This window comes from Giraffa tippelskirchi, chromosome 8 (genome assembly GCF_054371585.1).
Source record: "Giraffa tippelskirchi isolate mGirTip1 chromosome 8, T2T-mGirTip1v1.2.pri, whole genome shotgun sequence".
Taxonomy (NCBI): Eukaryota; Metazoa; Chordata; class Mammalia; order Artiodactyla; family Giraffidae; genus Giraffa; species Giraffa tippelskirchi.
This window is the reverse complement of record NC_137282.1, coordinates 78,557,166-78,572,064: the sequence shown is the minus strand read 5'-3', so window position 1 is coordinate 78,572,064 and position 14,899 is coordinate 78,557,166. Positions and strand designations below refer to the sequence as shown.

The 14,899-nt window shown below is 37.7% G+C and overlaps 1 protein-coding gene and 1 long non-coding RNA gene across 13 annotated transcripts in view; one reads left to right on the top strand and one right to left on the bottom strand.

Moving 5' to 3' along the window:
* Nucleotides 1-14,899, top strand: part of GOLPH3 (golgi phosphoprotein 3) — a 72,298-nt gene that overhangs the window by 6,132 nt on the left and 51,267 nt on the right. The gene's annotated exons all lie outside the window — the stretch shown is intronic.
* On the bottom strand, nt 2,127-6,048 carry LOC145518012 (uncharacterized). Its single transcript, XR_014062511.1, has 2 exons — nt 5,963-6,048; nt 2,127-3,203 (listed from the first exon to the last, which is right to left on the bottom strand). It is a non-coding gene; the product is annotated as an uncharacterized LOC145518012 (long non-coding RNA).

The window sequence follows — 14,899 nt, the reverse complement described above, 5'->3', positions numbered from 1 at the left end:
TTATTGCCAGAAAGAATGCTTCGGGTAAATATATTCTTAAGCTGAAAAATTTAAATTTTAAATGAAAAAATAAAACAACTTTATTTTTAAACAATAAATTGTATATGATTTACATACTTTTTTAATAGAGAAATTCTTAAATTGGAGTAAAGGATGGAGTTTAGAAATTCTGTGAACATTCTGTAGTTGTATGTATTGTATGTGTATATTTTTCTAGAGAAAGGGAACATAGCTTTTGTGAGGTACTCAAAGCATGTAGTGAACCAGAAGATTAAAAAATATCTAATAGAGAAACTGTTTCTTTAGTTTAAGTTTTTTGTTTTGGCTGTGTTTTGTCTTTTTTTCCTCTTGAAAACTGACTACAGAAAATTTTAGGTTTCAGGGTTTTGGTGAGTTGGATTTTCAGTTTGAAATAGAAGCCAGCATTTCTGTAGCTTGGTCATCTTGCTAGATGACATTTGCGGATTATGTTAACTACCACATACAGAGTTCTAATAAGTTCCGTGTGTTCATCAGATGTTTATTGAGCAAGCCTTTGATGAGGTGCAAATATTATTAGGAAGAAGGTCTCTGTCTTCAAGCCCTTTTCAGTTCTCTGGGTCAAAACTCTTACAGTAAACTAAAAAACTAAATTGTGTTGCTGTCATAGAATTTTCCATGGTGAACATCTCAACCTGGTATATAGCTCCCACACAGTAAATATTTACTATACTTAGTAAAGCATGTATTTTCATTGAGGGTTATGTCATCCCTAAGGGAGAGAAAATTGACTCTGGGGATGGTGATGAAAAATTCTTACTCCTTTTATGTATAAAGTATAGATATACATACAGTATATAAACAGATCAGGTGGCGCTAGTGGTAAAGAACCCGTCTGCCAGTGCAGGAGACTCAAGAGATGTGGATTTGATCCCTGCGTCCGGAAGATGCCCTGGAGAAGGAAATGGCAACCTCCTCTAGTAATCTTGCCTGGAAAATTCCATGGACAGAGGAGCCTGTCTGCAGTCTTTGGGGCCTGAAAGAGTTGGACTCGACTGAGTGACTGAGTACATACAGTGTGCCATCTTACGAAAATTTTATGGGAGAGGATGTGGTTAGAGAAACAACTCTTTGAGAAAACTCCTTTAGGGAGCAAGAAATGGGAAAAAGAAGTTGAGAAATACTGAAATAAATCAGTATTGAAAATACTGAGGTTGTGCTTAGCTGAAGTTTAGATCTTTTTCTCTGATACGAATTTTTATTGTAATAGAATTTGACTAGTAGTTTGGTAGTAGGAGGAATAATTTTAGTATATTGAACTGTAGGGAGTTGTAAGTTAAATTTTAAGAACAAAATTATCCTTGTTGGTTGATAATTTGTAGGTAAAGTCTTTGTTCCCCAGTTTCTGCCCTCTGCCCTTTGGAGAAACTGGAATTAAAGGACTGCATTTAAATTGCCAATGGTTATTTTTACTCTGGTTTCATTTTCTAGTTCTGGTTTCTTAAATTCAACTGTTAAACAGTTTTATACCATGTTGACAAATTAAGCTCAGAAGTAGCATTTTAAGAATTTAGCTTAAATTTCAGTTCAGTCACTGAATTGAGCTGCTCATTTAATTTGTTTGTACACTGTTATAATGGAAACATTTAGTTCAGTCCAACTATTGAACAACTATGTGCCAGTGTCTTTGCTGGTGGTGAAGTTCCAAGGAAAATCCTCTTACCTCAAGGAGCATCCAGTCTATATAGAAGACAGATTTGCAGGTGGTTCCAATAAAATAAGTTATTGACTTAAATGGAAATACGTGTTAAGTGCAATAGTGGATTCCTTGGATCAGGAATCAGAAGATTGCCATATTTCTTGACTTCTGGCCCTGCTCTTGACTAGTTAGAAGGGTTAAGATAAATGCTTTGAATTCTTATGCCTCAGTTTACCCCCTGAGCACAGTGAGCCTGCTTTTGTGGGCTGTCCCATAACTTCTAAATTGTAGGGCTCCAGTGAATTGGCATATATGCAAATGCTTTTGAAAACTGCAAGGTGTTGAACAAATGCAAACGGGTAATTGCCTAGCCTTGAGAAGTGAATTAAGATTTATAGTGATCTTGACAAGTATTTAATACTTACACTGTTTTTATTATTTCTTAACCTTTTTGTGCTTTGCTAGGCTTAAGTGAGCCTTTCCTTCAAGTGCGATTACTTACCTGTGCTTGCTTATCTATGTGTTTGTCCTGAACCTACAATCTGGTTTATTTTTTTGATAATTGCTGGCATGCTGTGCTGGAAAATCTGGACATCTGAAGTTCCATTTCTTACTTTCAGGCCAAGTCCAGAGTCTTCCTTGAACAATTCTCATAAGAAATGGCTGACTCTTCAGAGGCATCAGAAGCCTCCAAACCTCCAAAATTATAATATGACTCTAATGACAAGTAAAGTGGCTGATCCCTTCTCTCACCCCTGTATGCCCTCTGCTTCTTTGGGGCTCTTGCTCTTTTAACTCTTGTTTCTTTTTCCTGCATCCATCCATCTCCTCCAGTAACAACCACACACTGGCATTTCAAGCTTTGTCATAGTTACTTTACCCATGCCTTTGTGGGTGGTTTCTGATTATAAACTTTGTTATTAGAAACTCTGCCTTCAGTAGAATTAGAAACTCTGCCTTCAGTAGAATTGGTATTGAAGGCCTAGGATTGGTGGTTTGGTTTTATTTTTAAATTTATTTTTCATTGGAGGATAATTGCTTTACAATACTGTGTTGGTTTCTGTCATACATCAGCATGAATCAGCCATAGGTATACACATGACTGTTTGGAAAAGACCCTGATGCTGGGCAAGATTGAGCACGGAAGGGGAATGGGGTGGTAGAGGATGAGATGGTTGGATGGCATCATCAACTCAATGGACATGAGTTTGACCAAGCTCCAGGAGATAGTGAAGGACAGGGAAGCCTGGTATGCTGCAAATTCTACCTCCTACCCCATCCCACCTCTTTAGGCTGTCACAGGATTTGTGTTTTTTAATATAGTTTCCTTAACTGTTTGGTGAGGGAGTGGCTTTTCTCTTACCTCCAGATTGCTTCACTCACATTTTGGAGGATGCCTTTGCCTCGTTGGTGGAACAGTGGCAGCCTTTGTCTGTTCCTCTTATGATGGTTTCTTTAAAAACCATCTTAATGGCTGGTAAGAAAGGGGCATTCTTTTGAAGAGAGGAGTTCCTCAAGTTGAGCTCTTGTCTCGATTTAATGAGGAAAGAAAAAGTAGCTCTGTTATCACTGGTGGAATGGGAAGCAGTGCTTCGTGTTGTCGGAACTGGGGTAAGTGAAGAAGACCTAAATTGGGTGTGTCACCAAAGAGGGGTGTTGGAGATGGAAGGGACCACTTTAGGAAGGTAAGTTTTGAGCAGAATTTTAAATGAGATGTGGCATGTGACTTCATAGGAAACTAGCATTCTAGACAGAATGTTGTAGGATATATATGTGAAAATAAATAAATGGAATATTACTCAGCTATTAAAAAGAATGCATTTGAATCATTTCTAATGAGGTGGATGAAGCTGGAGCCTATTATACAGAGTGAAGTAAGTCAGAAAGAAAAACACCAATACAGCATATTAACACAATATATGGAATATGGAAAGATGGTAACAATGACCCTATATGTGAGACAGCAAAAGAGACACAGATGTAAAGAACAGACTTTTGGACTCTGGGAGAAGGCGAGGGTGGGATGATTTGAGAGAATAGCATTGAAACATGTATATTATCATATGTGAAACAGATTTCCAGTCCAGGTTCGATGCATGAGACAGGGCAGTCAGGGCTGGTGCACTGGGATGACCCTGAGGGATGGGATGGGGAGGGAGGTGGGAGGGAGGTGGGAGGGAGGTTCAAGATGGGGAACACAGGTTCACCCATGGCTTATTCATGTCAATGTATGGCAGAAACCACTACAATATTGTAAAGTAATTAGCCCCCAATTAAAATAATTAAAAATAAATAAATGGGAAAGTTATCCTTCTAGAAATGTTATTTTACACAGCTGAAGAAGAAAATCTGAGTTATAATAAAAAATAAGATATGAGGGAGATTATGTGTGGAATAGGGAAAATGAAAAAACTCAGTACCTTGAAGCCTTTAAACAGATGGTGGAGATGATAGTGGAGACAGTTGTTGCTTGTAAAGATAGCAGTAATGATGTAAACTAGATTTTTAGAAAGACATTTAAGTGAAGAAAGAACTAGTAGATGGACAAGTTGGGAGGCAGGAAGATTTGTAATAGGCTTGAAGTTACTAGACTTTGTGAAATTTGTTGCCTGGGTCTTGGATGAAGAGGGAATGAGACAGATCAGAGAGATAATTATTAAGGAAGAATTATTTGGATTTATTTACCATTAAAGCTTAGAGAAAAGATGATTGGTTTGAGTTTAAAGAACCAATAGGTAGTATACTGTTCTTAGTTACTTTCTTTTACAAGTCTGTGCTCATTGTTGAAAGAGATTGAGAAAATATAGATTACAAAAGAGAAAAATAAAATCCATAATTCAAATTTTGTTCCTTCAGCAGACATTTGTGGAATGTCTACTATACAGAAGGTATTGTACTAAGGAAGATAGATAACATATATAGATAGGTATATACATATGTGTGTAAATCAAACACTGTGATAGTTACTGTGAAAGAAACTCAGAGGATGCTGTATGGGAATGAATGTTGAGGGGACAGCATAGGGAAGAACTTTCTAAGGACATGACGTGAGACTCAATGAATAGCTGCCAAATCCAGTGAAGATAGACTAGTATGTTTCAAGGTCCTGAGGTATTAAAGAGCTTGGTTTGGTTTGAGAAACTGAACGGTGGTTGAAGGCAGGAGTGGAGTGATGGGGAGAAAGACCTGAGATGATGATCGAGTGCTGCAACATAGAGGCCTTCCCAGTCAGGGTAAGGACTTTGTGTATTATCCTGCGTGCAATTGGGAAGCCACTGAAGGTATTGGGGAGCGGTATACCCACTATTTGTGTTATCAATAAAAAAAATTTCTGTGTGGGGAAAGGACAGACACAGAACTTTTGGGGCTTCCCTGGTGGTTCGGACAGTAAAGAGTCTGCCTGCAGTGTGGGGAACTCGGGTTTGATCCCTGGGTTCGGGAAGATTCCCTGGAGAAGGAAATGGCAACCCACTCCAGTATTCTTGTCTGGGAAATCCCATGCACAGAGGAGCCTGGCAGGCTACAGTCCATGGGGTCACAAAGAGTCAGAGATGACTGAGCAACTAATACTTTCATACCCACTCTTTATGTTGTCAATAAAAAAAAGTTCTATGTGGAGAAAGGATTGCACAGAGGCAAGTAGTGGAAGTTGGGCAGTAATATTTTGGTGTTACATTATTTTTCCAGTCCTATTTTCAATGAGTTTGCCTCTGTTTATTTAAAACTTAAAAAAAGGAAACTCCTTCCAGTACTGGTTTGTAACCCCTTTTCTTTCTCTAACCCATTTTCTTAATAATGCACAGTGACCACCTTTCCATGTTAGTAAATAAGGATTTTTCCAATGAGAAATAAGATGCCCAATTATTTGCTGTGGCTGCATGATAGAACATACTATTTGATGTACCATATTTAATAGGGGTGTATTATAAATATGGTCGTGCTGTGGACCTTCATCCTTTAATTATTTTTCTCTCCAGTAGCCTGGAAATCACATTATTACTTTTTTAGGCCTTCGTGTTGGTAGCAGAACCTTCTGAATAGGATCTCCTCCTTTTCTTTACCTGGCAGCCATTTCTTACCCATCTGTTGATGCCCAGCCGAAGCTCTTTACCTAATCTCCAGGGCACCATTCGTTGCGCTCATATCCCTTTTCCCTGTCATTGTGTACACCTAGCACAGTGTCTAGAATGCTGTACGTATATATGCACGTGTGATGGTCTGCTGGGGCTGCCATAACAAAATACCAACAGAATTGGTTTAAACAATAAAAATTCCTTTTCTCACCATCCTGAAGGTTGGATGCTTGCATGATTGGGTTCTGGTGAGGTTCCTGTTGCTGTGTGTCAAGACAGAGAAAGAGCAAAATCTCTACTGTCTTCTCCTAAGAGCACTGATCTCATCATGGGGCCCCACCCCCATGACCTCCTCTCAACCTGATTATCTCCCAGAGGCTTTGTTTCCAAATATTGTCACATGAGAGTTAGGCTTTCATTTTATTCATATCAGTATTACAAAATTTATCATGTTGAATTATGATTTTTTTTTTCATTTTGTTTCTAGTAAATATCTTGGTCATCTCTATTACCTCTGCTTAGCAATGTCTTGGTACTCAATAGGTGTTTATTGAATTAAATTATATTTTTCTTATTTTAAGCATTCAAAAATTAATTTTTGACTTTATGTACTTTTAAACTTTATGTGACTTTATGCCTTTGCCTACCAAATGGGTATTTTTTTGGCTAGAGAATTGTGCAGAGGCCAACATCTAATAAGTAGTGTTATGGTGACTTGATAGAAAACTTAAATGCTTTTATTATTCTATATGCTTTCCAAAATGTCCTCAACTTAAAATACTGACAATGTAACATGGTGGTCAGAGAACAGTACCTAGCCAGAGCATTGTAGCTTGAGGTTTAACTGCTGATAACCAGATTATACTTCTTAATTTACCTAAACTTCAGATTTTTCCAATGTCAAATAATGCTTTATTCAGTTATTGTAAGACAAAGTGATAATTTACATATATGAAAACAGCTTTGCAAAACTGTTTACTATCCAAAACCTTCATGCTTCCTAGGAAAGATTATGGAATTATGGTTAAATCTTATTAATAAGATGCTGTTAAATATACCTTTTAAAACTTTGCTAGGGAATTCCCTGGCAGTCCAGTGGTTAGCAGTCCACACTCTCACAGCTGAGAGCCCAGGTTCAGTCTAGTCAGAGAACTTAAGATCTCACAAGCTGCATGGCATGACCAAAAAAGAAAAACACCGTTGCTAGTCAAAAGTATGTGCATTTTTGCCAGAAATCCTTTAAAAAATTCATTTTCTTGAGAGAAAGTCAGTTTCTGCTTGCACTTTGTGCTCTCTGAAGTGAAATGAATGATGGCACGCATGGAAAGAAAAGTGAGTACTTCAGCGTCTCCATTTTCATGGAAGCTGAAAGGAAACACTTGTAGATCACACATTAGACAGACAGGACTTGGAAGACAAGACAGAATCATGGAGCTAGGAGAACAGTTTCAGTTCCAGCTTTGCCACTCAGTAACTGGCAGGTCCCTTAATTCTCTTGAGCCTCAGTTTCATTGTCTTATGAAAATGGAAGAATAAATCCTACATAATTTGGTCTTGTAAGGACTAGACATGGTGCACATTGGGCTTCCCTGATGGCTCAGACTGTGAAGAATCTATCTGCGGTACAGGAGACCTGGGTTCCATCCCTGGGTCGAGAAGGTCCCCTGGAGTAGGAAATGGCAACCCACTCCAGTGTTCTTGCCTGGAGAATCCCATGGACAAAAAGGAGCCTGGCGGACTAAAGTCTATGATGTCACAAAGAGTTGGACACGACTGAGTGACTAAATAGCAGCAGCAGCATGGTGCATTTCAAATGCTTAGCCCAGTTTAAACTACAACTGTCTGCATATTGGAAGAATAAAGGATTTGGGGAGGATATGTTCCAAATGTTACTAGAAGTTACCCATGAGGGTGTGGGTGATGGATGGAAGGGAAGGGAAGAGGTAGGGACTTTTTCCTCACGTGCTGCTGTTTGAGAATTTTTTCAAGCAAGCAAGAACGGCTCAGATGTCTCAAGAAGAGTGTGTAAATCAGATATGAAAAGACCACTTAGCAAGACAGAACATTTAAGAAATAGGTAGAAGAGTAACCTTTGAAAGCCTAAACAGGAGCTGCAGAGGAAAACAGGAGAGTGGAAATCAGGGGAGGAGGAGGGAATGTCAACAACATTAGCTTTTGTAGGCTGTTACTCAAGAGAACTGTATCCCATTACATGGGTTGGGAAGTGGTAGGGATCCCCCCACCCCCTACTATCGAGTTTGGGGTGAATAGGAAGAAGATAGGGCCATTTTGGTGCTTGACTGTCTCTTGATGGACAAACCTGAGGACATCTGAATGTCACTTAGGAAGGTGCTGCCATATAAGGGAGAGTTTTAAGCTGTTTTAGGAGGGCAGGAGTTGTGAGCAAATATACTTGAGGTGGGAGAGAATGGGTAGAAGGGTTAGCCTTAGGCAGTTTTCCTATCATAACCAGAAAAAAAGAGGATTGTGGACTATGAAGTTGAGTTTGTTGATATGGTTCATTGCTGGATGTTGAGGTTGTTCCTGTCAGATGGTATTTACTTCCTGTGGTGTTATCTGCTGAAAATGAGCTGGGTTAAGATTTGAGGGAAATGACAACCCACTCCAGTGCTCTTGTCTGGAAAATCCCATGGATGGAGGAGCCTGGCAGGCTGCAGTCCATGGGGTTGCAGAGTCGGACACGACTGAGCCACTTCACATTCTTTCACACTTTGAGGTTTGAGGGGAATATGGTTTTGAAGCAGCTGCTCCATGTAAGAGCTGTGACCAGGGAAACAGAAGGATTTGCCAGGATGGGTTTAATTTAAATTGAGATGGCAAGATTTCTTTCTTGCAGTTCAGAAGCACAGGCACAGAAAAAGAAAGTGGACAGTTGGATTGATCCATTGGAGTTTTGACAGGTGAATGCAATGGAAGAAAAATAGTTGCAAATGGAGCTATTAGTTTAGAAATTATCAGGAGTGTATTTGAAGTGGTATGCTTGGGACTTGCTTTCCTAATACATAGAACAGTTCTTGGTACAGAATACTGCCCAATAAATGACTGTTGGACTGGCTAGAGATAAGCATAAGAATGGAGAGGACTGATGTGAAAAAGGGAGGAAGGCTCAGAATTAGGATCTGCACAGAACTGAAGATGAATCATACATAGATTGAATTCATTACTTGGATAGGGTTCTTTTTTAAAATATTTATTTGTTTATTTGGCTGCACATGGGATCTTTAGCTGTGGCATGTGGAATCTAGTTCCCTGACCAGGGAGTGAACTCAGGTCCCCTGCATTAGGAACACAGAGTCTTAGCCACTGGACCACCAGGATAGTTCCTGGATTGGGTTCTAACAGAGTGGTTCTTGGGTTGAGACTGGTATCCCCATTTCTAGGGAATAGATTGGTCTTTAGCCTGGAGGTAGTGGTAGAATTCAGGGTAAAACGCTTGGGTGGGAAAAGTAATTAATTTTTAATGACCTTTAAATGAAACTTAACCTGCTACAGTTACAAACGTTAGGCAAGCTGAAGTAGTACTAGTGATATCTGTGAGTCTGTCACTAGTAGAAACCAGAGATATTTTCATATCTCATTACTTTTATTTGGACACATTACATTATTGTCTGCTCATCACTATGTTGAAATTACACTTGCCAATAGGGTTTGTTGTTTGATGTACTAATAAAGAAGCACATATATTATTATCACAAATTTGTCTATTTTTAATACTTGCAATTTTATCTCCTTTGTAATCCTATGTGTTTTATTTTATGCACTTAAAAGGCAGGATAGGGACTTTTTTGGTGATCCAGTAGTTAAGAATCTGCTGGTCTGTGCAGAGGACACGGGTTCAGTCTCTGGACTGGGACTCTGGGAAGATCCCTCATGCACAGGGCAGCTAAGCCCCTGCACCTCAGAGCCTGTGCGCCACAAAAGAGAATGCACCACAGGGAAAACCCCGTGCCTGACAACAAAGAGTAGCCCCATTCGCCCCAGCTAGAAAAAGGCGGTGCACAGCAGCGAAGACCCAGCACAGCCCCAAATAAGTAAATACATCGTTTTTGTTTTTTTTTAATGCCAGGATAAATACAGTAGTCTCTCAGTGTCCAAGGGGCATTGGTTCCAGGACCCTACATCGCAGGGGTTACCAAAATCCTCGGATGATCTATTCCCTTATTTAAAATGCTATAGTTTTTGCATATAACCTGCACACATCTTCCTGTATCATCGAAGTCATCTCTGTTACTTAATAATACTTGGTGCAATGTAAATGCTATATAAATAGTTGTAAATACAATGTAAATAGGGGCAAATTCCAGTTTTGCTTTTTGGAGCTTTATTTTCTATCTGTGGTGTGTTGGATACTTGGACGCAGAGGGCTGACTAAATTTTCTCTTTTGAGTGCTGAGTTTGAGAATAAGGAGTTAGTATTTTAGTGACTTTCAGTGAGGTGTGGACTTACTGTTTATTTTAACTGTGACTTGTGGTGTTTTTTTTTTTTTTTAATCATTGTTTTTCAATCACTTGTATTTTTTTTAACGGGAGCATTTAGAACTTTGTATTTATTTCTCTGCGCTGAATCTGTTAGCTGTGGCACGCGTGAATCTTTTAGTCTGCAAGCTCTTGGTTGAGTCATGTGGGATCTAGTTCCCTGACCAGGGGTCAAATCCCGACCCCCTGCGTTGGGAGTATGGAGTTCTAGCCATTGGACTGATAAGGAAATCCCAGTCACTTGTATAAATTGGTCCTGAATATTCATTGGAAGGACTGATGTTTAAGCTGAAACTCCAATACTTTGGCCACCTGATGCGAAGAGCTGACTCATTTGAAAAGACCCTAATGCTGGGAAACATTGAGGGCAGGAGGAGAAATGGACGGCAGAGGATGAGATGGTTGGATGGCATCACTGACTCAATGGATGTGAGTTTGAGTAAACTCCGGGAGTTGGTGATGGACAGGGAGTCCTGGTGTGGTGCAGTCCATGGGGTTGCAAAGAGTTGGAGACGACTGAGAAAGTGAACTGAACTGTATAAATTACTCTTTTTTTATGTTAGTTTTATGTTTATGTTTAAAGTTGTCCCACCTTTGGCTACAGGAATTCCATTTCCTTCGGCATTCCCTTCAGCTTCGGTGTGCTTTTGATATCACTTATTAACCTTTGATAACTTCTTGCTTTCTGGTCAACATCAAAATGGCTGAGATTTGTCTTCTAAATACATATCCTGTTTTAGACTTGAGAACAGTCTTCAAGGAATCCTCGCTCTTTTTAAGTGGGGTAAAGCACAGTCTGGGTACTGGGTGTCCTCAGTGTTATTGGGATGTCATTGCCTCTAGGACTTTTCAGTACACAGACATAGAATGTATTTTCTTTAGGGGATGGAGCTAGCATTTGGGGGGAGGGAAGAATCAGTTCACATGGTTTTTGATTCAAACTTAACATGGGTTTTTATTTCACTTATTGAATTTTATACTTGTATCTTTTTTCTCTTAATTAAAATTCTTGGTTCCCCAGAATAATATTTTTATTGAATTAGTTACTACACGTATTTAAATAGTTTTAAAAATAATAATAATGTCAGTATTACTACAAATTGTTCAATTCAGCCCCACATTTCTTTGCAATATTTTACTAGGATGTACAATTAAAATACTGTATTCTAAAGGCAGTTGAAATAGTTAATATTTCTTTGTGGTTGTGTCACTAATTTTTGTACAGTTAGATTAGTTCACTTGTTTTCCTTCTTTAAAAATGTTTTTTCTGTTTTGAATATGTATAACTGTATTACAAGTTGGTCTTTACTTCCATCATCCCTTCTACTTCATTCCTTCCTCCTCCTGTTGGTCATTTTGAAAACTTATTTGAACTTTGCTTTTCCAGTGTTTTTGTAGCAAAATTAAACATACTTGTTCTTGCCCCTTTCCCCCATATACAAAAGATAACCTACTATATGTGCTGCTTGGCATTTTCTTTTTATAGACTATATAGCCTTAAGATTATTTCATATCATTATATAAAGATCTTTTATGGCTTCATAGTATTCCACTCTGTTTATCTTCATATATTCATGTTTTTATTGATGGATTTATGGACTGTTGCAGAGTTTTTACTTCAAATAATGTCGTAATTAATAATCATTTATTGTTTCATATTTATGGGGATGTAGATTTTTCAGAGATTTCTAGAAGTAGGATTGTTGAGCTAAAGACATGTAATTTTTCATGATTTCTGTCAGGGGTGATGTCATTTTTGCATTCCCAACACAGTGTATTGGCCTTTGCCAATGGTGTCAGATATTTTTCAGTTTTTGCCAGTCTTATCAGATAAGCATCGTCTCATATAGTTTTAAAAATTGTACTAAAATGTCCATAACAAGTCACTGTTTTAGCCATTTTAAAGTCTAGAGTTCAGTAACATTAAGGACATTCTCTTTGTTGTGCAACCATCACCACTGTTCATCTCCAGAACCGCTGTATCATCCTATACTGGAACTCCATACCGGTTAAGTGACAGCTCGTCATTCCTCCTCCCATCTGCCCGGGGCAGCCACCACTCTCCTTTCTTCAGTGGTTTTGACTCCTCTCGGCACCTCATAAAAATGAAATCCTAGAGCGTTTGCCTTTTTGTAACTGGCTTATGTCACTTAGCAGACCCAGTTCATCATGTTGTAGCATGTGTCAGAATTTTGTTTCTTTTTAAAGCCGAATAATATTCTATTGTATGTATGTACCACATTTTGTTTATCATTCAGCTTTTATAGACACTTGTTTTGCTCATTTTTGGATTGGTTTTCTTTTTCTTCTGTTATTTAAATGTGTATTGTTAATGATAGGAAGCATCTTTTCATATGTTTAAGTCATTTTCATTTCTTTCGTGAATTTACTGTTTGTATCTTTGCCTTTAAAAAATTGAGTATTGATCTTATTTTCTTTTTTTTTCCCTTTAAATTTTTTGGCTGCAGCACGTGGGATCTTGATTCCCCGAACAGGGATTGAACCCACATCCCCCTGCAGTGGAAGCACAGAGTCTTAACCACTGGACTGCTAGGGAAGCCCCTTGATCTTATTTTCCTTTAATTTTTAGGAACTAATTGTGTATTTGTGAGATGTTATAAATGTATTTTCCTACATTTCCTTTTGTCTTTTTTACTTTGTTGATGCTTTTGCCATGGGTACTTTAAAAAAAACTTATGTAATACAATTTATCCATATGTATTTCTTCTAGATTTTGAGCAGCAGCTGGAAACTTTTCCACCCACCCTCTGCCCCCAAATCAGGTCATGGAGGTATTCACTACTATTTTCTTCTAGTGCTTTATATTGTTTCATTTTACATTTTAATCTCTCATCCATTTGGAGTTAATTATGGTGTGTAATATGAAGTATGGGTCCAGTTTTGTTTTTCTAAATGGCTATCCAATAGTTTTTAATACTAATGATTAAATTGCCCATCTTTCCTTCTTATACTGAGTACCATCTACTTTGGAGAAATGTCTGTTTGGGTTCTTTGCCCTTTTTTTAACTGGATTATTATTTTTTTGCTGTTATATGAGTTCTTTATGTACTTTGGATATTTACTGCTTATCAGGTACATGATTTAAGATAGCACGTTTATCATATACTAGATTTCAGTGTATTCTTGAGTGTATTTCTGGATTTATTTATTCTCTTGGTCTGTTTGTTCATGTACCAGTATCACATCATTTATCTAGAGGCTGGCTGTTGATGAATCCCATAAATTCTGATATATGGTATTTCCATGTTCGTTTGTCTCAGGAAATTTTTTTTAATTTCTCATTTAATTTCTTGTTTGATCAGTTTGATATTTAAGATGATCTCCATGTCACATGAAAACTGGAAAATTTTCTTGTTCACTTCTACATTATGTATGATAGTGCCAAACACCAATTTTTAGGTATCCCATTATAAATGCTTATCTTTTGCAGTTCTTTATATACTGTTAAGCAGTTTGAAGAATACCCTTGATGATTGACCTGAAAATGCTTTTTCAGAAATTAAAATAGATCATGTATCCTGTTTTGCTTTAAGCCACATACCCCCTCAGGGAATTCCCAGTTGATTAGAATCGTACTTGTAGAATGCTTGAAGTCTGTCTTTTTCATTGTGTAGATGAGAAAGGGAAGACTCAAAGAGGATATAAAATGACCTGCTTAAACCTCCCCCCACCCCCAACAAGTTTTCTTGTGGCTATGGGCAATATTCAGGTTTATCTACATCTGGTAGGCTGATTCTTCTTACATCTCAGAAACACTCTTTGAAGATAATTCAACTCCTCATTCAATTTCTTGTTACAGGTTTTATTCTGATTCTGTATTTCTTCTTCAGTTGGTTTTGGTAATTGCTGCTTATCCAGCAGTTTGAACATTTTGTCTAAATTGTCTAAATTTATTGGCATAAAGCTGTTTATAGTACTTCCTTATAATCCTTTAAATTTCTGTAGGGTTGGAAATGATGTTCCTACTGTTTTTTTATCTTGGTACTTCGTGGATCTTTTGTCCCTCTCCTTCATCTCCATATGCCTGTTTTAACATTGATCTTTTTAAAAGAAACAAGCTGGCTTTATTGACCTTTTTCCCTCTTCTATTTTTCTGTTTTGCATTTCATTGGTTTCCATGCTAAGCTTTATCATTTCCTTCTCTTTGATTGCTTTAGATTTAGTTTTCTCTTTTTCTGATTTCTTAAGGTAGATGATTAGGTTGTTGATTTGAGATCTTCTTCTGTAATACAGGTATTTAATAAAGCAGATGTCTTCCTAAACACTGCTTTAGCTGCACCCTGTAGGTTTTTATATTTTGTGTTTTCATATTCTTTTGGTTCAGAATACTTCTTCCTGCCTTCTGTAATTCTTTGAGCCATGGATTATTTCTCATGTGGAAATTTTTTGCATTTTATTCTGTTGTTTTAATTCTGATTTAATTCTCTTGGAGTAAAGCATTTTCTGTGATTTCACTCCTTTTAAATTCATTGATTTGTAGGTTGGCTTATGAGGTATCTTGGAAAATATTTGTGTGCTTGAAAAGAAAATGTCTTTTACTGTTGTTGGTTGGAGTGTTCTATAAATGACATTTAAGTTAAATTGGTTGATATTGTTGTTCAATGCTGTATCTTCGGTTGTTTTCTCTCTA